General features: G+C 45.5%; 1 pseudogene; it reads right to left on the bottom strand.

Annotated features, from left to right (window-relative positions):
• Positions 1-15,233: 15,233 nt before the first annotated feature.
• LOC113606721 (uncharacterized) lies at positions 15,234-15,444 on the bottom strand (annotated as a pseudogene).
• Between the last annotated feature and the right edge of the window lie 10,225 nt (positions 15,445-25,669).

The raw sequence follows: 25,669 nt of genomic DNA, 5'->3' as shown, positions 1-25,669 counted from the left end.
AACATATTCCTGAGACTTCCACCCTCTTCCACGGGCAAGTGCAAATTCTGGATCCTGAGCAGAAATGGATCCAGAGACACATGAATAAAAATTATAAAGTGCCCACCTACCCTTTGTTAAGAATAATACAGGCTTCGTCATTCTGTAGATTCCCTTCAAATCAGGGACTTTCCAAGCCGTGGTGACACCTTTGCTTATGTGAGGTGGTAAAGGGCTCTGGTCATGTAACTCAGGGATGGACGCTTGTATGTGTGTGTATACACTCACATGCACACACACACACACGCAAAGAGAGAAGAGCTCTCATCACATATTGAGAAGAGACTGTTCACCCAAAAGCGCCAGCAGTGAGTTCTCTGTCATCATTTGTAATAGCTCCTGAAATGACTTGGAAAACTTTAATTATGTGAGGGCTTTATTTTCAACTCCTGTTATCTTTTGAACTCCTGGAGGGAGGGGGAGTGGGCTACCCCGCAGCCCCGGCTTTTTCTAAAGAGCCTTTGTCTCTCTGCCCAGGTATTAAGTTGGCGGTGCAACCATCCTAGGTATATTTGGTTCACTTTTCTCCCTCCCACTGCCCACCCCCTGCAAGCACCGTCCTGGGGCTGAATGTGTGCCTGTGTTCTCCAGGTCCACCGTCCCCGGTCCTGCACAGGGGACTGAAAGAGAATGGGCCGCAGGAATGCACCCAGAACAGAGCCAAATTGTTCAAGCTGCGTGAAGAAGAAAGAGAAAACGGACGGGGAGGGGGGCGGTGGCGGCTGGGAGAAGAAGAAAAGCTTTTCTTGTCGGTTCAATTTCGGTGGAGATATTTGGAGGATAACACAGCCATTTTGTCGGGGGTGGGGGGACACCAGGGGAGCAAAAAGAAAAAAACAAAACAAAACAAAACAAAAACGAGAGAGGCGAGTTTTCTCGGCACAGTGGCCCATACAGAAAGGTGACATTTGAGAGAACAATTGCTAGGTTGTTCGGCCACATTTGCTGCTATGAATGAAGCTTAAGAAACGCTGTCTTTGGATTGCTGCGAATAGTCATCTTCATCATTCCTGCGAGCTCTCTCTCTCTCTCTCTCTGTTCCCTTATGAAATAAGGGCACACAGGTAATAAACAAAGCACTATAAAAGATCAGATCGAGGTATTCCGTGGGCTCATTCAAGGTCGGGAGCAGGCATTCTGCACACCAGCGCCGGGGCTTTCAGCTCAAAACTGAGGAGAGGCAGGATTAGGCGGGACCCCTGGCTCTCCTTCTACAACCTGGCTGAATTTATCGGGGCCGTGTCCTCGGTCAGCTAACCCACGCCTGAGGACGGAGGGAAAGAGGAAAGCATGGCAGAGTAGATCCCCTTGGATTTTGCTCATGTGGATTTTGGATTCTGACCTGACTTTGTCAATCCTCATGCCAGATCCAGGTGAGTAAGCTGCCTGGAGTAAAAAGCTGTTTGTCAGTCCAATCTGACTTATTTTCCCTCTACTTGGACAGATGATTTGATGGTGATTCTTATTTCCCTCCTTTTGCCATGGTTTAGGTACTGGTGGTGATTGCAGTCTCCCAGCTGAGTCCTGTCTGGCTGCCTGCTGCAGGGGAAGCAGGCCAAACTCTGCAAAGGAATTGCACTGATGTGTACGAATGAGCAGGGTGGGGTCCTTTGATTTGGGGGGATAATCAGCGAGGGGTGTGTGGACAGCGCTATACAGGATCCTGCTCCTGACAAGCAAGCTTTCTTGCCCCGAGTCCTGGCTGGGCCTCTACCTCCTACTTCCACCTCCTCTGTAATTCTCCTCTGCTTTCAATTTGCAAGATTCACCAGCAGTGAACACGGGAACACTCGGCCTTGTCTGGTTTCAAAGGTATGTAGCTCAGGCACCAGTGAGCAATGGGCACGAGCTGTGGATCCAGTTTCCTCCCGTGAGTTGGTACCCAGGGAGTGCCCTTGTCTGGAAAGTTCATCCACATGCAGGTGCTCGCGAGCTGGGCCCCTATAGGCCAGACCTCTGGGTTGACAAGTAACTCTGCCTCATTGGAGCCTAGTTACTCTTTGCTCTGCTATTTGTTCTCCTTTTCCTGGATCACAATCACCATCACAGGGAACATAATCTAGTAATAAAACAGAATGAGGGCTTCCCTGGTGGCGCAGTGGTTGAGAGTCCGCCTGCCGATGCAGGGGACAAGGGTTCGTGCCCCGGTCCGGGAGGATCCCACATGCCGCGGAGCGGCTGGGCCCGTGAGCCATGGCCGCTGAGCCTGCGCGTCCGGAGCCTGTGCTCCGCAACGGGAGAGGTCACAACAGTGAGAGGCCCGCGTACCGCAAAAAAAAAAAAACAAAAACAAAAAACAGAACGAAATGATATCAGTTTTTCAGAGAGGAGTATAAAGTTTGGATGGGTTTGTGGCTGTGTTTGTGTGTGGGCAGAGGCCCAACTGAATATGATGGGCATGTCTCAAATATTTGCTTAACAAAGCCTCGAAAATGCCCGTCTTGCTTATGGACAGTGTAATAGCATCAGGTGCTCAGTTCCAGGCATCCTAAGGAGAAAATTGTTTTAGCAGTTGTGTCTTCGCATCTGTCTTGTCATTAGTGAACAGTACCGAAGAGTGGTTCAGTGTATACATTCTATAAGATTAGGCTCTTTTATGTTTATCCATTTAGCCTCAGGATTTTAGGTACTTTCCAAATGACCCGTTTAGTGTTCTTATTTCTTTTTAACCTCCATTTTGTGAAACTGATTCATCTGGGATCTCAGCTGTATTCCAATAATTACAAAAGAAGGCTTTCTGGAGTTTAACTAAGACCTTAGACTTCCCATATGGGAAAGACCATGTGTGTGTGTGTGTGTGTGTGTGTGTGTATGGGTGTGTATCAGAACACACACTATAAAAGTTATATACAAACAGTGACATACTGCTTGTTCTGTTCAGGTGTGTGCATATGAGTATAAAACAATCATACTGGAGAATACTGAGTCATTGTGACTTGGTAATTTAGGTGCAGGCTCTAGATCTTTCAGTGGAGGCTTTTCTGATAGCCTGCTGCATGAGCAATGAGGCCGAATGCTGCAAAGACGTGGTATAAATTCGTAGGAACGGGGTTATACTTAATACTTTATAAATGTATTTCATAGATATGTGCGGGTCTTCTCAACAATGAACCGCAGATGCTCGAAATCTTTCCCAGTTTGCCATTGCGTAGCAAATGTCCTCTTCTTTGCTCAACTTGAGGCTTTCTTTCCCAGGACTGTGTTTTCCAAATGGTACTGATTTCTCTGGAAATAACAGGATTTTTAACATGGCTGCTCTACGAGAAACCTGCCTGATGGAGTCGGAATCACTAACTGTTTGAAGAATAAAGGCATGACTGAGTCGTCCCTGAACTGCAGGTGAGGGTCACCTCTATATTTATTTGCTCACATATGTACTCTCTTGGGTAGAATATTCACAGAGTTATTGGACCAGCAGACTGGACTCACTTGGCGAATTCTTTTAATGTCTCATTTCATTTATCAGTAACTTAAATTCAGTTAATCAGTTAATTGGTATTAGGTAAATATATCACCACTCTTTCCATCCTCCAACTTTCCTTCTTTGTAGGTCGCCCGTCGTCACCTATATAATCAATATATTGGGTAGGCTAACATTAAAGACCTTGTTTTCTCGGAGATTACGGTTTGAAGTATGTCTGCAGTATAAGTACGTGTGTACCAAGTTTTGGAACAATTTAATTTCCTTTCCAAGACATACCCATAACTCCTGATGGGAAGCTAGAACAGCCAGCAGAGTGGTAGCACAGGGGTCAATGATCGTTATTCACATAAGATGCAAGGGGGAGGGGACTTCCCTGGCGGTCCAGTGGTTAAGACTCTGCGCTTCCAGTGTGTGGGGGGGCTCGGGTTCATTCCTGGTCGGGGAACTAAGATCCCACATGCCCTTTGGCCAAAAAAAAAAAAAAAAAAAAAGGTGCATCATTGAACATTAACTACAAACTGTAATCTACAGCAGCATTCTAATAAGCATTTTGCCCAAACGACATTGGGCAAAGCCATTGTCAGTGAGGTCTGGCCCCGGACATCTGCCTCTTACAGACTTACGGGGGCATGGGGACCCAGGGCTCAGACACATGCATTATTCACTGCTTTTTCCCTCTGCTTATTAGTCTTGTGGGTGAGGGTGGCATTAAGCACTGGCCCAGTCATGGCAAAATGCAGAACACATAGTCTTGTGTCTGGGGCTTTAAGGGACTCTGAGACGACCTGGTGCTCGGGAGGATTTGTGAGCAGATCGGCTTATAGCCATCACTGTTGGCTAATAATCGCACTAATCTTTTCGAGGGAAGTTTTGTGTGCGTGAGTGTACCCCCTTTCCTCAATCCCCAAGTCAGAGCACAATAGGGGAATTGTGTTTCTGCACTATTCCATGAGATAGGTCAGGGGGCAGGGTGCATAAGGTCTGCAATGGATGACCCACCAGGCATTAGCCCCGAGCCATCACGAAGGCACCCGAGACCTGGGCGATGTGGCTTTGGCCAAACTATAGGGAAACATTTCACCGGCTGAGCCGTTTGGAAAGCAGCTGTTTTGGGGATAGCAGATCCCGTGCCCTTTGGGGAGACCTCAGAAGCAAGTGTAAGGTTTGCTGGAGGAGAGGAGAGGAGGTGTGTGTACGTGTGTGTGTGTGTGTGTAAGGGGGGGTGACAAGCATGTTTATCCTTAATGTCAAGTTTTCAGTTCTATGAGGACTTAAAATAATCTACAAGGTTAATCTTTGATGTAGACATGCCCTCGGATGTAGAAACTGTTACTTAAATGTTCGATCATGATGAGAATACTTAGAAAGTAAGTGCTTAGTAACTACTTCTGCCTAGAAGTTCAGAACAAGAGGCCAAGGGTCCTAAGATCCAAGGGGCAAGTAAACGTCCCAGGACGTCTGTCACAGTGTGTGCTAATTTCCTACACTCTCCCCGAAACGGGGCACAAGATCATGTCAAACATCCTGCGTTCACCATTTGCTCTTCATGAATTTCCACGGGCTGGCTGTTCGCGTGTTAGCATTGTGGGGCAGGGTCCTTGCTTCCGTATCAGCTGGGATAAGCACAGAGTATCTTAATTCTCCTCTGCCGCTCGGCCGTGGGTTTCCCTTGTGCCCACTTTGGGGGTGCCACTCACCTCCCTCCACCTGCTCCTTGTTTAGTAGCGAGGCGGCTGGTGGGGCTGGTGGGGGGAGGATGCTGTTCGTGTCGTTTGGCAGGGGTCACACACTGCTGGCATCAAAGGGCAGTGAGAATGAGAGGAGGTGAGGATGTTTCCACGGGGCGGGGGGCGGTGGCAGGGTTAGGTAACCTAGCTGCCCTGGCGGTGGATGCCCTTGGGGAGCTGCTGATCTGAATTAGACTGAGAGCCACGCAGGGACACAGTTTCTCCCTCTCAGACCCCGGGAGTTCTCCAGCCTGCGTTTTCCGGCTCCCCGCGAACATTTCCAAATTAAAAAAAAAAAAAAAAAAAAGTGTGGAAAAATACAGTAAAAGTGACAGCACCTTCCAGTTTCCGACAGTTCTGTTTTGACTTCGCAATCAGGCAAACTGGAGCCCCCGAGTCGCTGGCTTAACTTGTCACCTTGAGTTATTAACCGTTTTCCTGCCTCTCTTGGTGGGTGTCCTTCTGGCTCCTGGCCCCTGGCTGGCCGGCTCAGTGACCTGTTAATCCTGTGTCCTTCCTTTCTCTCGGGCTTGTGGCTCTGCCCAAAGGGCTCGTTTTTTCTTCCTGGAGTCAAGTTTGAATTCACTTCATTGTCCTCCCTGTTGGTTTTTGCCAGGTAGTAGCTGAAACAGAAGGGTGATGGGTCAGGGCAGGAAGGAATGCCCCCAGAGTCAGCTCTCATATGGTCCGGAGTGCCCTTCAGAAGTCCAACAGTTCAGTACATTTTTCTTGCTTACGGGTCAGAGCAGAGAAAGACTCGTTTTATAACTGGGATGATATAAGATCTAGTCTATTGGGAAGCAGAAGGAGAGCTGATCTCATGTGTGTTTCATGTCAGCAAAGTTAGTCTTTGTGGCATCCAGTCACCCTCTCTGACCATCTTTTCTATTTCCCACCATCCCTTTGGTACCAGGTACCTTCATCTTTTCCCATGGGTGCTCAGAATCTTCTTAGGCAATTACCCGAGGCTTTACCGAAGGCTTTCTTTCCCCTCAACACTTGCATATACCCGATACCAATGTCCTTGAAGACCTGTAATTTGGGACCATCCAACTTATTAATATGAGAAATTAATTCAAATTAATTAATTATTTGGGGGATGATTTGATGGGTTATGAAGTCTGATTTGATGGGTTACTAAAAAAAGTGTATCTCAAAACTAACATGTCTTTTAGAAACAACTTGGATTAAAAATTCCGTTTTATTTTTGTAAAATGCAAATTTTATTATTTTTTAAATGGTAATAAATTTGCATGATTCATAATTCAAAATATAAAAGTGCATGTAGTGAAACCTTCCCCTCCAATAACTCAGATCCTTCTTTGGAGGCAGCTGAAATTATCAGCTTATGGCCGGTTCTTCCACAAATGTTTTATGTGCATGTGACCCATTGTATAATCTTTACCCCCTTTTAATTTTTATGCGTTTTATTTTAGAAAATTTAAAGTTGCAAAGCTATTACAGAGTTCCTATATATGCCACCACGCAGTTTCCCGTTGTTAACATCTTATATTCCTGTGGTACATTTGTCACAGCTAAGGAACCAACGTCGGTACGTTATCAATAACTAAAACCATAGCTAATCAGATTTTACTAGTTTCATCCTATTGGCCCTTCTCCGCTCTGGGATCTCATCCAGGGTACCACCTTGCCTTTAAGTGTCGTGTCTCCTCAGCTTCCTCTAGTCTGTGATAGTTTCTCAGACTTATCTTCTTTTGATGACCTTGACAGTTTTGAAGAGGGCTGGTCAAAGATTTTGTAGAACATTCCTCAATTTGAGTTGGGCTAATATTTTTCTCGTGGTTTGCCAGGGTTATGGGTTTGGGGGAGGATGACCAAAGAGATGAAGTGCTCATCTCTTCATCATATCAAAGGTTCATGGTATCCACATGACTTACCACCAATGGTATGAACCTGATCGCCTGGCTGAGGTAGTGTTTGCTAAGTCTCAACCCTGTAGTCTCAACTCCTTCTCCCTTCTGTACTATGACTTGTTGGAATAATGGCAGTAAATTCAACCCATACTCACTGGGGAGGGCGTTATACTCTACCTCCTTTAATTTTTAACAGTGTGGCACCATATTTTACAGGCTTTCCTGTGCCTTACCTTTTTTTAAAAACAATACATTTTAGAGATTCTTCTATATCAGTATTGAAAGTTTCCACATTCATTATTAATTTGCATTTATTCTATGAATATATTACTAGCATAACAGATTTAACTAGTCCCCTTGTGATGGGCATTTAGGTTGCTTCAATATTTTGATCTCATAAACAACGCCAGCGTAAATAACCTGGCTCATGTTCAAGTATTCCTGCAGGATAAACTCCTGAAAGTTGAATTTACTACTTAAAGAGAACGTGATTTGCAATTTCTCAAGCTATTGCCAAAATTGCCTTCCAAAGACAGTGAACAAACTTATACTCCCCTAGGAATGTATAATCAAAATGATTCAGTGCGTGGAATTTCAGGTTGGTGGAGGAAATGTTTTTAAATTGGTGGACCGTTCAATGTTTTTGCAAATCTTCTTAAATCATAGTACAATAGGAAAAAACGTTAAGCAATCCAATTATTTCGGTGCAGTCTGGTTTGTGGGTTGATTTAACGAGTCTAGAGTGCAGCCTGCCTGGTGGAGACTTCATCTATCACCCACCTAGTTCCTTAATCAGGCTCCCCTTCATGCTCATTTTCTGTCATGTCCTCGAAACCTTCCTATCTTTGCATAGAACATTATTTACTCGTGCAAGATTCTTGCCTTCTTCCCCAGCTCTCCATGTAGCCATTGAAAGCTCACATCTTGGTCAGGCCCATGTGGCCCCTTCTCTGTCACTGCAGCACGAATGAACTCCACCTGCCTCATATTTATTTGCATGTGTATGTGGTTATGCTCAGCCTCTTAAGTCATTGCCTTATTGAAGAATGATTTTGCCTTCCAGGTGTAATGTGAATATTCTGGAGTAGGGAACTGTGTCTTTACTGCATCATTCCCCAAAGGCTTCTGAATCCAACATGAAGTGAGTCCATATCGTTGGTAGAATTACTGATGGACCCTCTGGTCCTTCATCTGTTTCCATCAGCTGGTACAGGAAAGAGCCACGTGGGAGGAAACCATTGCTGGGAGGGTGTCTGCCTATCCCTGGCTTCTTGGCGTCCATACTCTTTCCTCAGAATAACATGAGAGGGACAAATATTTTCTTTGTGGCTAAATGATAATCTCCCAGAGGTGGTGAGAAACAGCTATAAAGGTCAGTAGTGAGATTTAAAATTATCTGGAAATGTTGCAAATCACCAAAGACTAACTCTAGGTCCCAAAGGTCTTCGTGGATGGCGGGGACTGTGGCCTCTGATGTGTCGGCCCCGGGATGCCGTGAATTTATTTACTGCAACCAAATTGGCTGACAACTGGGAAGATTCTCCCACTTAGCCTTCCTTAGGCTCCTGTTGGTGCAAATCCAAGTTGAGGCAGAAACACTCTGGTCTCACGTCAGTTTTGTCTAAGTCTCTAAAACCCAGGCTTCGTAAGATCAGAGCATTGAGAAGACCGGAGTCCTGCATTTTGGAGCAGCCTTTTTTTTTTTTTTTTTTTTTGCGGTACGCGGGCCTGTCACTGCTGTGGCCTCTCCCGTTGCGGAGCACAGGCTCCGGACACGCAGGCTCAGCGGCCATGGCTCACGAGCCCAGCCGCTCCGCGGCATGTGGGATCTTCCCGGACCGGGCCACGAACCCGCGTCCCCTGCATCGGCAGGAGGACTCTCAACCACTGCGCCACCAGGGAAGCCCTGGAGCAACCTTTTTTATTCGTCTACTGAAACATCCTCCGCTGCACTTCTGCTTTAACTCCCTTACACATTTCCACTGACACGGTTTTTATTCCATTTGGTTCTCATCCACTCAATCTATTTAAGTTGTGAGATTTTAGAATTGGAAGGAAGCTTGGAACCCCAAGGAAAAGACACTCAAAAAGATGAAGTCTCTCTCAAGGTCACAAAGCTGGTGGAAGAAGCCCAGTGGTCAGCTTAGGGAGGTCTCTAACGGCCATGAGCTTGTTTCTTTCTATCACACCCCCTTATTTATAAAGTATCCAATAATAATAATAATAGTGATAATAATAGCTAACATTTATTTATTGAGTACTTTCCATGAGCCTAGGATAGAGTAAATGCAAATGCTTTACCTGTACTGTGTCCTTATACTGCCTCTCTGAGGCAGGCAGCTAACATTTTTTCCCATTTAGCAGGAGGAGAAAATCCAGGAAACAGTGGTTAAGTTACTTGCCCAAGATCACGTGACTCGTATAGGTGAAGGCAGGATGGTCAGACTGCAAAGTGCACACTCTTATCCCAGTGATTACGCCTTCTGTACTGCATTCTGTGGCAAAGTAGCACATGGAATGGGCAACATTAGGTTTTTCAGGGAGAACCTGGCAGAAACAGTCTCTGCCCTTGAGGGTTTTCATTCTGGTTGAGGGGGCAAGACCTGGATGGCAAGAGGGTTGCTGATAAAACACAGAACACAGTTACATTTGAGTTCCAGGTAAACACCAATTTTTGGGGTATAATTACGTCTCAAATGTTGCGCGAGACACATTTATACCAAAAATTACTGTTTATCTAAAACTCAAATTTAGTTAAATTTCCGATAAAAAAATAATTAAAAAAAATATAAGTGTATGCAAACATTTCAGGGGACATACTTATCCTAAAAAATGTAAACTGTTGGGCTTGCCTGGTGGCGCAGTGGTTGAGAGTCCGCCTGCCGATGCGGGGGACACGGGTTCGCGCCCTGGTCCAGGAAGATCCCACATGCCACGGAGCGGCTGGGCCCGTGAGCCATGGCCGCTGAGCCTGCGCGTCTGGAGCCTGTGCTCCGCAACCGAAGAGGCCACAGTGGTGAGAGGCCCGCGTACCGCAAAAAAAAAACAACAAAAAAAAAACGGTACTAAAAAATGTAACTGCTGTTGATCTGAAATTCAAAGTTAGCTTGCTATCTTGCATTTTTATTGGCTAAATCTGGCAACTTAACACATAGAGCACTTAGAAAATATTATGCTGATGCAGCATATACTAGACAGTCTTCCTTCTCCCCACCCCAGATTACCTTCTCCCCGTCTTTCTGCTCTCTATGTACATTTCTTCCTGGTGGGCCCCCTCCGCACTGCACGCACTCCATCAGGAATACACAGCCTTACGAGCCAGTAGCAAGTTCTAGAGCTACGGCCCAGGGTCTCCAATGGTCAGGATGGAGGCGTTTTTCTTTCTGCCTGGGGTGCCCAGCCCTGAGGAGTGTCCTACAACTCCCCAAGCTTCCACTCCCCTCCAAGAACGCTCTTGGCTCTGCCCCAGTGCTCTGTCGAAGCCTCCACCCCACCGCAGAGGTACCTTTCACTAAGGTCCCCACCCAGCCCAGGGGCGCGCGCCGCTTTGCATCGATCAGGTCACTTCGTGTTCATTAATATTCACCGAAGTCTTGGGGTGGGAGTGGGCGTGGGCCGAGGGGATGCGGCAGCAAAGCCTACGCCTCTGTCCACTCTCTGACGCAGGCTTTCACGGGGACTGGGGCAAGCTGGTGGGGCAGGCGGGCGGGCGCGCTGAACACACTAGTTAACAGTCACCGCCTGTGTACCCGCCGGGATGGGGGCGTTCCGCCGGCTATTTTGAGGCCAGACTGGTGAATGTTGGGTTCCCCTTCGTTTACCTAGGCTCTCAATATTTTCCCTGGCACGCTCCAAGGTGGTCACAGAATGTGGGAAACCAGGCAAGGGAAAAAATGAATGCTCTGTGATGACGCCCCTGGTAGCTGCTGCTAAGTTCCACGGAAAAGACGGGCTGGGGGAGTGGGGGGCTCGCTATCTGTGTCTACGGGCGTCTCCAAAAGCTTTCAACCGTCTTGGCACATACTCAACTCTAGAGATGGTGGAAAAGGAAAACTGGCTGCACACTCGGTCCGAGGACCGCCTGGCAGCTCCGACCCCACCCACCCTGTGGAGTGCCTGTGCCCGCAGTGAATGCCCCTTTATCGTCGGCAAGCGATACTGAACTTTTCAAAAATACTGTGTAGGTCCTTGTGTCCCAGATGCCTGTGGCATGCAGGCTCTGCTTCCTTTCAAGGGTGTTGGCTTAAAAACCCACCCAGAAACCTGAGAAAAACTTCTCCACTTGGCATCTCGGGAGGCTGACACCAACTGCCTTCTGTTTCTTGGCCCACTGGCCACAAGCTACCTAGCGGACAGTTATTATAAGGAAAGGAAGCAACTTCAGGCCCGGGAATTGTGCCGTGGGCATATCACAGTTATTTAAAAGTCCTGCTGGGAACATCCCTGCCCCCGTCACTTAGGCGCACACGGCAAAGATTTAGTTCATCACCTTCCATGGGCTGGAGACTGGCTTTGCAAGGACGTCCCCCTTGTCTTTCTGCAGGCTTGGCCCTCTTGGTTAGCGCTGTTTCATTAGAGCCAGTTGTGGGGGTTGCGTCTGAGTGTAGGTCTGAAGCTGGGTGTCTTGTCGGGTCAAGCATTTTAAATGCTCTCTGTACACCAGGTACGTGACCCATCACACTGAGTACATTATGTCATTTGACCATTACAGCAACACCATGTGGTAGGTATTACTGGACCTGCTTTACAGATGCCAGGTTAAGTGCCAGCTTGACTGTAGCCACCAGACAAGATCAGCCTGCACTACCTCCTGTGCTGTATCTTTCTTTACGTTAAATCTCACGAATAGAAGAACTTTTCTCTTGAGTACTTGTCTCTCCAATTGCTGCTTTGTTTCACTCTTTCTGGAAAAATTGATCCTACCCGAAGTCGAGAGGTCCACTGGAAGATTTTTCAGAGTCATTGCTCACATATTTGTAACTGAGCTCTGTTCAGATACAGGTGATGTATTCTCACTGCTCTTTCATCGAGTAGAGTAACAGATGCCCCACTCCAAAGCTGGGGTCTTTCCGTCCTACCTGGATGGGCTCTGTTGACTGGAGGACCACTTGTGTCTTTAACTGGTCGGAAGATAGACTGTTAAGCGTGGTCTCCGGTTGATTCGCACTGACTTTAAGACGTCACAAGCAACTTGCATGAGACTAGCAAGAGTGCATCCAGAAGGTTCACGAAACAACATTTCACGTGAACTCCTTCTCCTGGAACGTCCAGCGTACAAGTGCTAAGGGTTGCTTTCAAACCTCCTAGTTAGATGTGAGTGCCACAAAAGGGCTCAGAGTCCTTGGTATTTGACTGAGTCTGGACAAAGTCGTAATTCCAGTTTCGACTGATCACTAGGTCCGCGTCATGATCCCAGTTCCCACTATTTATTTCTTCTATCAATCAGCACACTCTGCCCTCAGTAGACGCTGCCACTTCTAATTGTGGTGGCTGCTGGCTTGTCTCCATTTTGAAAGTACTGATAGCATCTATGAGTGAAAAAATCCACCGCCCACATTCATTATTAATACAAGTTATGATTTTTAATTAAGCTCTTAACAACCCAGAAGGCCATAGCCTCCTCATAATAGGCAGACCTTCCCCTGGCCTGGAGGACAGGAGTTAATAAAAACACAAACATCTAGAAAAAAAAAAATCACACTCCAGTTCTTACTCCAGAAGACATCGACCCAGCACTGTGGAAAGTAAGGAAGGGGGACAGTGTTTACAGAGCCAGTCTTGGTCCTGGTCCCCTGATCCTCAAACTTGCCCATCATTCTTCATCAGATGGTTTTCCCTCCCTCTAGGAACATTTAATCTAACCTTATACATATGTGGGGGACAAGTTGGCTGTTATTTACTTCAACCGATTATCTTTTCTCCAAATTCTTTTGCTTATGCTCTCTGTATTATGCTGCAAATGACATTCATTCCACAACATTTCTCAAGTAACTACTACAGGCAAAACTCTATGCTTGGGGCTTTGAAGGACACGGATGAGGTCAAGTATAAACAAGGGAGACTGAATGACCATGCCTCGAACTAGCCAATAACTGCAAGACAATGAACAGACTGCACAAGCCTGATACCGACAAGGTCTCCTAAGCATGAGCACTTTGCCCAAGTATGCAGATCACCTAAAGCTCACGGAAATGAATTTTACAAATGCAAATCACTCATTCATTTTTAGGTTCATTCAACATATATTTTTTGAAGGTCTGAAATGTCCAAACCTTTCAGTTAAATACTAAGAGGAAAACAGAATGGAAAATAGACATTTCTTACCCGCAAGGAAATCATAATTAGGCCATTAGAAGAGATTATAAGTAGCTCCTGTTTATATTTTTATTGAAAAACATAAATATGGAGTCTGTTATTTCTCAGGAAATATGTGATTTGTGCCATGCAAATTTAAACAGACATCACTTGTTTCTAGCCATCCTTAGACTTTAAAATTATAAAAATTTAAAATAAGAGGGAAGAAAGCTTGGCTCTAAAGTGAATTTTTTAAAAAGATTTATTATTTATTTATTTTTTTGGCTGCCTCAGGTCTTAGCTGCGGCACATGGGATCTTCGTTGAGGCATGTGGGATCTTTTGTAGCGAAATGCGGGCTCTTCATTGCGGTGATCAGGCTTCCCTCTAGTTGTGGCGTGCAGGTTTTCTCTGTCTAGTTGTGGTGTGCGGGCTCCAGGGCGCGTGGGCTCTTTACCACTGGACCACCAGGGAAGTCCCTAAAGTGAATTTTTTTTAAACCATTTCTTTGTGTGGACAAGGTAGGTACCGGAGGAGAGGCTGTCACGGAGGATAATTCATCAGGGAAACCCTCATAGGTGGTTTGATTTCAAGACTGCATCTGAAGAACTTCAAGGTCACAGAGAGACAGGCCTCCAGGAAGCGGAAATGTCCGGGTTTGTGCAGAATGTACAGGGTGTGAGGAAGTTGGCATGGTGGTGGGTGGTGGGAATGGGAACTAGAAAAAGCCTCACTTATCATGATGGGAAGAGCCAGGCTTTGCGGTAAGGAAGGGGAAGAATAAAAAAGCAACAAATGTAGGATCTGACTGCTTGCTAGGCTGACAGTTTTCTTTATGAAAACAAATTTTTGTGTAGGTCTATCAGATTGCAAGGTTGTGATCTTTCCTTTGCAAGTGCATCACGCATACTTTCAAAAGGGGGGTAGGAAAAGCCACCGGATATACAGGGCCCCACATGGAGAGTCCACTTACACATTTCGAAACCAGTGAAAAAACATTTTAGCGTAGAAAGTAACATGCGCACATATTCCAAAGATACAACTAACAGGTGGAGAGAAATTGCGTATTTTCAGCTTGCCACTCCCAGACCCCTAGAACTCTTTTCACTTTTCTCTACTGTTAGCAGTTATTTTGTTAAAGACTTGGAGGAACACTGTCAGTCACCAGCACTTACCTCTCAGTTTGTACACTTAACACAGGACATGCCATGAAAAACATTAGTACCTTCAAAACAGCGCGGTATCAAAACACCTAAAGCAAACACTGTTAGAAGACGCAAGAACAATTTGGGCAAAAGAACACACTTGTAAACCCAAACAAGCACAAAACCACTAAAAGCAGCAAAGGGAGGAAGTCCTGTCGAAGACTTCTCCTTCTCGGCACCTCTTTCCTTCCTTTCTCAGGTGGTGGTACCCTTGGAAATCTCCAAAAGCAGCTTCAGGAGCCAACCAAACCAGTAGTGCCTACAGCTGGAAAATGTATGCCAATGGAAGAACCTGTAGCATCTTACAAACTCTGAGCCTGAGAAACGTACCTAATTTCTAGAGCTGAACAAAAGGGCGGCCCTTTTTCCTTCCAGGAAAGGAGACATCTCAGGGGATTGTAGGTTTCCTGTCGGACTGCTGTCAAATTAAGGACCTTTTGCCCTTTTTCAGCTCCTTCTCTTGAAAGGATGCAGAAATGCAGTATTATTTAAAAAAATTCAGTGAGAGAAAGGAGCTGTCATCACAGCAGGGTGATGCTGCTGTTAGTAATAATTTTAACGATAATAAAAATAACATCTGGGGACTTCCCTGGAAGTCCAGTGGTTAAGTTGCTGCACTTCCACTCAGGGGGTGCGGGTTTGATCCCTGGTGGGGGAGCTAGGATCCCACATGCCGCGAGGCACAGCCAATAAATAAATAAATAATAACATCTAATATTTATGGAACAATCACTATATGCCAAGCACTAGAATAGCGGTTCTCAACCAGGGGTATTTTGGCCCCTTGGGGACATTTGGAAATGTTTGGAGACATTTTTCAATTAGCAATAATCGCGCCTCGGATAAACCTCACTGGCTACGATACTGCCACTGCGCAAAGCTGGAGACATTTTTGATTGTGACAATGGAGGTGTGGTGGCACGTAGGTGGTTTGCTACTGGCATCTAGCCGGTAGAAGCTAGGATACTGCTAAACATCCTACGATGCACAGGACAGGCCCTCACAACAAAAAATTATCCCACCTGAAATGTCAATAGTGTTAAAGCTGATCAACCTTGCAGTAGACTGAGGCTTTTACACGTATTTAACCTTCAAAATAACCCTATTATTGTCCCCATTTTACAGATAAGAACATCTAAGCTTAAGGTAGCTAACAAATTCTAACAACTTGTTTTGACTTTTAGATTTCTTTTTCTTTTTTTAGGGCAAACACAGGATTTTATCCATCTTTTTTGCAGCCAAGCACAGTCTTATATTGAGATCTAAACACCACTTACTGAGTTCTGATGCTGTTTGAAGGCACATTTAGTATTAAATATTAAGTATTAATAATTATTAAAATATTTCTATAACAAACGTGAATGAGATCATTTTGGTGGTTAATAGTCACTGCTTTTTCTTTGAAATCTTTGCCTTGTTTATTTATTACAACGAATGCTAAAATTGGAGACACATTATCCTACAGAAAGTTTGTATCAGCTTACATTCCTATGAATCATGCTTACGTGTCACTGAGAATGAGACACAGATTTCTTTCTTGAGATCGATTTGGTTCTACAATAATTGTAGAACATTTAGGTTTGTTCCGTAGCTGGTAATTGGTTCTTTCAAATGTCAGCATGAAAGTTATTCAGCTGAAGCTGACCCAACCCCCATCCCATTCTGGGATGAGACTGGGTAACAGCTGGTGACTGGGGAAGGGGAAGAAGATATTATATAATGTCTACAAAAGTAATGAAAAGTTGACAACTGCTAAGATAAGCAACCAGTAAGATACGGAATGAGAATCTACAGTCATTTAAAAATAAGTTTTCTAAGCATAGTATCCAGACTTTCCCTCAGATCCTCTGTTCTTTATGCCTGACCTCTGATAGTGGTGTGGCATGGGCTGTTGAGAAAACAGTGGTCCTGATGCCTTGAGATTTCAGACGAGAGAGGCAATCTCTCCCTGCAAACCTTGTACAGAATTAGGTCATTGAATTCCAACAGTGTTGGGCCCTTAGGAAGATGACTGCTGTTTTTCTTGTTTTCCTTTTTGATAAATGCCAAGCTCCTTGTCAAAATCTTTATGACTAGAGATGGGAAAAACAGACATTTTCTTTTGAAATCATTTCTCTGCTTCTGGCTTGGGTTTTCTGATCACCTCTCTTTCCTCTGTTCTTTTTTCTTTCCTCTTCTCCATTTTTTTCAACCTTTTCACAGTTCTATTTCCATTTTTTCCTCTCTCCTTATATACTATAAGGACCGTGTAAAGTATGAAGCAAGGAAAGGGAGGAGAATTGCCTAAATAATTAGACTGACCATCCATTGGGAAAGTTTATATGCATATGTGCTTTTTCTCCCCCTAGGGAGAGGGTCCATCTCTTTCAACAGGTTTTTAACAGTTTAAGAATCACTATTGTGGGCAGACATGGCAGCCCATGCAAAGGCAGAGACATGTAAAGAGAACAATACACTTACAGGAGTCAACAGCAAGAACACAACATAGGTTTCTACGCAGTGTAGGTGGAAATGAGGCTAAACAATGTCGACCACTATCAGAGGGATAACCCAGGGCCTGGATGGAGAAGAGGTCTGAGGCTGACTCAATACAGTTTAAAGAACTAACTGGAACGAGGATACTGAACAAAATCCAGTTGCTCTCAAGTGGCTGATCCATCTATTTGCTGATCGATAGGCCAGCAAAACCCAGCCACCCTACAGAGGGACTGCGAATTCCCAGTTCACTGTGTTAAAGCTGGACGAGTGGGCTAGAATGTCCAGCTGTTTTATCAATCCTTGATCAAATCTCATCCTCTATCCCCCTCCAAACCAAAATAACATCGACTACATCTGCCTCTGGCCCTGAGAAGGTCTGGCCAACCGGCAAGAGGCTGGCACAAGACTCAGCTCCCTCTTCAAGGGCTGTCTTTATACTTGATTGTATCGTGGGCACATAAAACAACATCGAACTCCCCAGTACTGGGAGAGAAAGTTCTTAGGACCGAAGCGGGTGGAAGCTCTGGACCTGAGGTGTGTTGGGAGGAGGTAATGGTTTTCATTGAATTCCTTTTTATATTTTATTTAGATTAAGTTCTGCTCAGCAGGGTGATTTCTTAATTAGAGCCGCCCGGCCAGGCAGACCTCCAGCTCAGACCCCTATGCTGCCTTCTAAGGTTTCATGAGGAATCTTGTCCTGCCTTATTTCCTGAGTTCTAATATTTGAATAGTATGCAGTGGATTTCAATGGGAGGAAAAGACATGTAATTTAATCATCTTTATTAGATTTTGCCCATGGATGGGGAGAGGGCAAGGAAAGAGGAGGGATGTGTGTCCTCTCTTTGTTAACTTTTTTTTTCTTTTTCTCTACCTTTCTTCCAGTGGTCAAAGGAGGAGGAGACTCAATGGCCTTCTCCTTTCCCTGTATTTTTGAAACAAAAAAGCGAAATATGAACCTTAAGCCCCCATAAGAAGTGTGTTCATTTCAGAACTTTTCAAGACTTGGTGGAGAGATTTACATAAACAAATTACTCAGTTCCTCCTTCGGTAACCTCGATCTGATCCTGAGATCGTGAGTGTAAATGTGGGGCTCCCATAGCTTTTTGTTCTCTCCATCACTATAGAAGTTGCAGACGGTGCTCAGCAAGACCTCAGCCGTAAAAAAGAATGAAATAATGCCATTTGCAGCGACGTGGATGGACGTAGACATTGTCATACTGAGTGAAGTTAAGTCAGACAAAGACAAATATCATATGATATCGCTTATATGTGGAATCTATAAAAAAAGTTCATAAGTAAATGAACTTATTTACGAAACAGAAATAGAGTCAGTCACAGATGTAGAAAACAAACTTATGGTTACCAAGGGGGAAAAGGGGGATGGTGGAGGGATAAATTGGGAGATGGGGGTTTACACATACACACCATTATATATAAAATAGATAACTAATAAGAATCTACTGTACAGCACAGGGAACTCTACTCAGTACTCTGTAATGACCTGTATGGGAAAAGAATGTAAAAAAGAGTGGATATATGTATATGTATAACTAATTCACCTTGCTGTACAGCAGAAACTAACATAACATGGTAAATCAACTATACTCCAGGGCTTCCCTGGTGGCTCAGTGGTTAAGAATCCACCTGCCAATGCAGGGGACTTGGGTTCGAGCCCTGGTCCTGGAAGATCCCACATGCCGCAGAGCAACTAAGCCTGTGCATCACAACTACTGAGCCTGTGCTCTAGAGCCTGCGAGCCACAACTACTGAAGCCTGCCTGCCTAGAGCCCGTGCTCTGCAACAAGAGAAGCCACCGCAATGAGAACCCGCGCACAGCAACGAAGAGCAGCCTCCGCTCGCCGCAACAACCAAGACCCAACGTAGCCAAAAATAAAATAAATAAATTTATTGAAGTAACCCAATATTCCAATAAAAATTAATTAAAAAAACGAAGACCTTACAAAATGGAGGAAAATTAAAGAGGGAAATGGTCCACAGTGCATTCTCTTACCAGCCCTAAATTGGTGTCATTTTGGCCACCATCCAGGGGAGAAAACCCAGCCTATAGAAACAGAGAGAGAAGATGTGAAGCCAATGCAAGGAAGGGAGGTTTGCCATGCTGCTGTCCTCAGGATGGGATAGGAAAACTGAGTAGGAATTAACATGAGCAAATAGTCAGCAGGAGCTCTTTCAGAGGAAATAAATCTACTGGAGTTTTCCAAGAAAGAGAGACAGAATTCAGCATGGCACATCAAAAAGAGAAAGAAAAATACTGTGTCCACAACTCTCCCAACTGTCCTGCTAAATGCAAAGAAATGCACACCCTTCATGTTTCTGGATTTCCACATCGATGGGCACATTTGATGAGGGTCTGTATTCTTTCATTTACATTTTATTACCCCAAATCCACCCGGACGTGTGCGCATGTGTGTGGACACACACACGTGCACACGCGCACAGACACATACACCCTGCAGCCTGTAACCCTCTCTTATGCCCCTATCCTGTTGATCTTTCTTCACTTAAAAATTATCGGCAAAGAATTTATTCATTTGGGAGAATTCCAGGCACTACATTTACGTACAGTTCCAATGAAATGGGATCCAGACTTTTCAAACCGTGCTGTTTGCAGATAAAACACAAAGGCGGGACCTCATTATCTGGAGACATGGCCCCTTCTTTTCCCTCCTGCCTTTTGTTTCTGAGCAATTTTAAGCTTGTTTGGAAAGTCTCATAACAGGGGCAGAATGTTTTCCACCACGTCTATTTCAGGAGGGTTTTTAGTTAAGAATAATGAATTTATCTCTAAACAGATAGAAGAGTTTTACCAAAGCTAGAAAAGACACTTTTGCTAATATCCCACATAGGCTGATCTTAATCCTCTCATTGTTCAAGATGCTTGGTCTATGAGAGTCTTATTTATGTGCCAAATGTCTTTATTAAAGCATTATATTAACACAGAAAAAAAAATCCCATTACAATGTGTTTCTCTGTGTGATCAAATGTTATCCACAGACCTGTTGATACCCTATTTATTCTGAAATTTGAAAAGGTAAAATTCTGATACAGCCCACTGTTTGGCCAAGTTTTTCAAAATTCATTGTAATATGGCTGGAGGGGTTACTAGGTCCTAGCCAGGAAAAGGCCTACATTTTATCAAGGCAGTAGTCCCTACCACAAAGAAAACTGAAAAACAGGCCTTGCATGCACCCAGAGAGATGGATTCTTGGCAACACTGTACTGTGATTTGACCTGTAGAGACACAATGCATCTGTCATATCCACTTTGATTTAAAAAACCCAAGTGGCACATTTGAAGACAAACTGCACTACTGAATCCAGAGTTGTGGGATGGGAAGAGAGTTTAAAAAGTCAAGAGAAGCAAAGTTTGGTGTGTTTGGATATTGGATTTTGAAAGTGAACTAAAAAAATAGTAATAGCAAGATTTTTGAATGCAAATTTAATGCATGTTCATTGTAAGGGGGCAAAGTCACTCATAACCCTACCACTGAGAAAGTACATTTGTTGTGGATTCCTAGACTGGATTTCTGCCTTCAGGTGGAAGTGAGTTTGAAACAGTCAGCGTTAGGAGCTAGTCTAGAATCGTGGGTCTTATAGGCATTAAGAGAACCTAAAAAGAGAAGAGCCCAGGCTCATAGGGTCCAAGGACTCTGGCCTGTCAGGCAGAATTGGAGGGCTAGGTGGACCAAGTAAAGAAATCAGCAGAAGAGTCCAGATGAAGCGGTAGATACAGCGGGACCATGCATGACTGGGTAGCAACAAGACGTTGCAACAGAGGTGGGACGGATGTGGCTGACGTCAGAGAGAGAAAGGGGAGCATGCACAGAGCTTGGCCCTGGAGATACATTTCAAATCCTTTAGCCTTTCAAAGATGATTAACCCAAACCACCTTTCTTGCTTCTTCCAGATGCCTTAGTATCTCATATTATTACGAAGTACTTGTCATGTTAAAAATACATGTTTGGGAAGCAAGGGTGATTTTTCTCTTTTCTTTTTAATTGCAATTGTGATGTACTCACAGCCTGGCATTCTACGAGGTCTGGCTTAGATTAGTCTCTGGCTGAGAGGTGCATGCTAATTTAGTGACTGCAATTATGTCTGTCTCTACCCGTGGCCTGCTCTACGTGGGACATGCCCTTTGAGTTGTTTTTCTCCAGCAGAAGTAGTGGTTAGGCTGGGCCATCTACAAGTTTTTGCCCCAGGCCCCTTATGACACATATTGGTGAGACAACAGGCCAGGATTAGAGGTATCATCTGTGATACTGAAATTAATTGGCAACCAGGGGGTTGATTCCACGAAAATCATAAGCATCGCAAGCATGTACTCTAATAGAAGTCCCCAACCATCACAGGTGTGTTTCTGCCTCCCAGCCATTATAATTCTTCCAATAAAATAAGCAAAAGGGAAGAAACGAACTTTCTCTACATACCAGTGCGTTTGCTTGGGGTCTGTCCCACCAGCCACAGGCTGCAGGTAGAGGTGTGCACGTCGGCTGAGACTCCAGAGCCATCACCAGCCTTTGCTGTTAGTCTGCAGAGATTGACAAAGAGGAAACAAGCTGTATCACCCTGTGCTGGAAAAACTGACAAGTGGGGCAGTGGGTGGGTCCCCCCTCCTGCTGTATTAAAAAACTGCAGAAGCCCCAAGTCTGGAGTTTGGACTGTTTGACCCCAGGGCAAGATAGACTATATATTAAAAACAGATGAGCCTATTTGCAGGGCAGGAATAGAGACGCAGACGTGTGGACACTGGGGTGGGGGGAGGGTGGCATCAGCTGGGAGACTGGGATTGACATATATACACCATCATGTGTAAAACAGATAGCTAGTGAGAACCTGCTGTGTAGCACAGGGGGCTCAGCTTGGTGCTCTGTGATGACCTAGATGGGTGGGAAGGGGGGAGGGGGGAGGGAGGTCCCAGAGGGAGGGGATATATGTTTACATATAGCTGATTCACTTGGTTGTACAGCAGAAACTAACACAACATTGTAAAGCAGTTATACTCCAATAAAAACAAACAAAAAAAACAAACCAATACTAAATCAGTTTTAAAATACACATTAAGAAGCCCTTTCCCCCTAGCACACCTGGATATTATTCATCAACAGAAAAGAGAATAAGCTACCTGCTCTCTCTAAAACCACCCTCACGCTTCTAGATTCACAAATGATTCCAGGAAACCAACTGCTTGAGTCTGGGCGTTTGGGGGTGAGGGTGATGCCTAGAGTGAAGGGTGGAAAGCTCACTGTTACAAAGTTCCATCTGCTGCTTCCTGAGATGGGGAGCTCGGCTGTGAAGCCACAGGAGGCTGGAAGGGTGGAGGCTGGGGACAGGAAGAGGAGGAAGTGAGCAAGGGGGCGATGCCTGGGAGGGCTCCGGGAGAGTAACCAATTCCTTCGCTGGGGGCAGGTGGAAGTCTCCAGGGTCATTATCGGGCAACCTGCAAAGGCAAGGGAGGAAAGAGATTTCCGGAAGTCTCCCGCTCTCCCTCCTGCCTGCTTCCCTCCTTCTCCTAGCGGTTGATTGCAAGGAACAGAGGAAGGAAGCACGTATCAAACCCAAAGAAGAAAGGACCCCTGCCATTCCCCGCCACGACACCGACCCTGAATTTCAGCAATATTGTGGCAGCGGTGCTTTGCAGAGTAACAGCAGCCAGGGCAGGAGGCAAATCCGATTCCAAAAGGGCTGTTTTCTTTAGCGCTAAGAGCGCAGCATAGGTACAGGTTCCATATCAAAGGAAAAGGGATCAAGTCTGTGCAACCTCACATCAGGTCCTGGACCGGGGGGGTGGGGTTGGGTGGGGAAGGCAGGTTCAAACCCCAGATACTTCAGTCAAACACCAGCTATGTCTCTAGACCTCATTTCTGTGGCTCTTATTCTGAGCAAACACGCAAATCAGAAGACAATCTGGCTCCCAGGCTACAATTGGTCCAGGCGAGGGCTGAGCAATGGGGACGGGCTGCCGCTCTTCACAGGCTTATCTTCTAGGTCTTGAAAGGTCATTTTGTTTTATTCTGCTAGCTTTCCACCTGCAAGGAATCCCCCTAGGGGAGAGGTGGGTCTTAACTAGCTTAACTAGCGTTAAAAGGAGTTTCACTCCCTGAACACTGAATGTAAAGGCCTGAGAGAAAATTCCAGGAGCCGGCATCAGAGGTTTTTTTGTGGATAAAGTAGGGGCCTCCACATTTGCATATAATCAAGGGGCACCCGGTCACACCAGTGACTTTTGTCTCTAGCCTCTTCACCTACCAGAGCAAACCTAAGGCAGGCAAGCATCTTGAGTCTGAATTTTCAGGTGGAACGAGAGAAACCCGGCCAGGGGGGAGTGATTCGCTCTCAGTTACTTAGGATGAAAAGGGATCACTTTGGGTGAGGAACACTTGCCTATACCTGCACATTGAGGTTTGCCTGGGAAAGGAGAGTGAGAGAATGTGCTGGGCTTGGTAATTTCTGATGTCTGTCCTAGTCTCTATTGCTAATATTTTTTCCAGTCCCCAGATCTCACTGAGAGGAAATCAAGCTTTTTATCAGAACTTCCAGCATCTCCATATTTTTCTGGATTTTTCTGGGTCTGCAAGGTTCCCATGAAGCTGTTACTATTATTGCTTTCCCTCTTTCTTACATTTTCTGCGATAAGGGTTAGGAGCTTTTAAGAACTGGTGGCCACCGGGAAGGTGTACAGAAAACACAAAGGAACTTTTAGTTTGCTCCTTGGAGGGTGTTTCATTGCTATACAGTTTTGTTACCTACCCTTTCGAGTCAGGCCCCAACAAAGGTCCCGCTGCCCAGTGTCCTTGGAGCTAGTAGAATGTCACTGAGTTCGGTTCAGAAGCAAAGCCAAGCTTCATTCTTCGGTCAAACAATGGAGACGGACGAACCCCCACCTTAGAACACCAGCTCTCCAGACAGGCCCTGGGCGGGTTCTTCTTGGGGAAGGAGGAAGTCTCGCGAGAAGAGGAAGGAGCTCTCGCGGGGAGGACCGGAGTTCTCGCGGGCCTGACCGGAGTTCTCGCGGGCCTGCTCCAGATCCCGTCCGGGCGCAGCGTCTCTACGCACGGCCTGGTGTTGCTGCCTCCATCTTGAGTTGGGAAGTTGTGCAGCCGCTTTGTACTAGAAACTCTGGTCTGAAGGTGCTGGATTTGAGACCTATGCCCGCTGCACCGTTTGAGCCAGTGAAACTAGACTAAGTGCAGAAGAAAAGAGAAAAAGGTTAGACTTTGTTGTATTACCCATATTCTATTTTTATTTCCTGGGAATTGTTAATGGGCTTTGCGGTGACAGCTTTTCCTCTTTGCTCCTTCTCTTTTGTGTGGAGGAGGGGTCTGGGTCTGGTGAAGGGACAGCTGTTGAGGTGGAGGGAATCTGCATTATGCCTGACTTTGACCATTTTTTATCCGTCCATCCTCTATGCAAGTTTCCTGTGAAAGACCTATCCTTTGATCACTCACTTATTCATTCAACAAACATGTATTCAGCACATGCTTAGAGTGGAATAAGGCCAAACCCCGTCTTGAGAAGGTATGTTTGGGACTTCCCTGGCGGCCCAGTGGTTAGGACTCCGTGCTTCCAATGCAGGGGGCGCCGGTTCGATCCCTGGTCGGGGAACTAAGATCCCACATGCAGCAAGGCGCGGCCAAAAAATAAAACAAAAATAAAATACAGTAGCAGTAGTAAAATAATTAAGAAAAATAAGAGGTATGTGCCTCTAAGTATCACCTCCCCATCTCTCAAGGCCCTGCCGAGCTTCTGAGAGAGCGCTTCTTTGAGAACGGATGAACAAGGCACAGACCATCCTAAGCGAGCTTTCCCTTTGCATCTCCACTCGTCCTGAGCTAGAGCTCGTCACAGGCCTCCTCTGAAACCCTGGGGGCCGAAAAACCTGACCGAGGTGGAGGGTGTGAATTCTGAAAATAACAGTAAAAACAGCTGTGTGGCGGTAGCTCATTGAGGTTCGCAGACAGCTTTCACGTGCTTTAGCTGAACGAGAGGTAACTTGGGGGTTTGTCAGGCGTGAGCTCAAAGGCATGATCCCTCCCTGCTGGCTCTTGAGGTTACTGCTGGGGAGGAAGATGCCCAAGGCAGGCCCCCTGACTCCTCGGCAGCGCGACCATGCTTGAGGGGCACTGGGCAGATGGCGCATTTCACCAGAAAGTTAGCCACTGCTCCCGATTGTACTGTCTGGGCCCCGCGCCCCCAAATGATAAGATCCCAGAAGGACAGCGTCGAAATCTCGTTCACCTGGCTCAGTCTTGCTAGTCAGCTGCTCCCCTAGCGTGGTCATCTATTCACAAAACAAAAAAGTGACGAAAACCTAATTTAAAAAAAATCGGAGGAGGAGGATTTTAGAGATCCGGTATGCTTTCAGGATTTGGGGTTGTTGGTGTTTCTGTGGGTGTTTTCTTGGACCCCCAATAAGCATTAAAACAAAACAAAACACCCAAACTCGACTGGTTCTCAAGTTTTCACCCTGTGCCATTTCTTACCATACGTCATGGAATCCACAATTATAGGACCCAGAACCGAGTTAATCTTTTTAGGGACAAATTGTGGCACATTCTGTTTTCGAGGGCTGTTTCAAGTCTAAATATCTTTGTCAGTGATTTATGATC

This window comes from Aethalodelphis obliquidens, unplaced genomic scaffold (genome assembly GCF_003676395.1).
Source record: "Aethalodelphis obliquidens isolate GAN/ISIS:26980383/991018 unplaced genomic scaffold, ASM367639v1 scaffold44, whole genome shotgun sequence".
In the NCBI taxonomy this organism is placed as follows: domain Eukaryota; kingdom Metazoa; phylum Chordata; class Mammalia; order Artiodactyla; family Delphinidae; genus Aethalodelphis; species Aethalodelphis obliquidens.
This window is presented reverse-complemented; position numbering and strand designations above follow the sequence as displayed.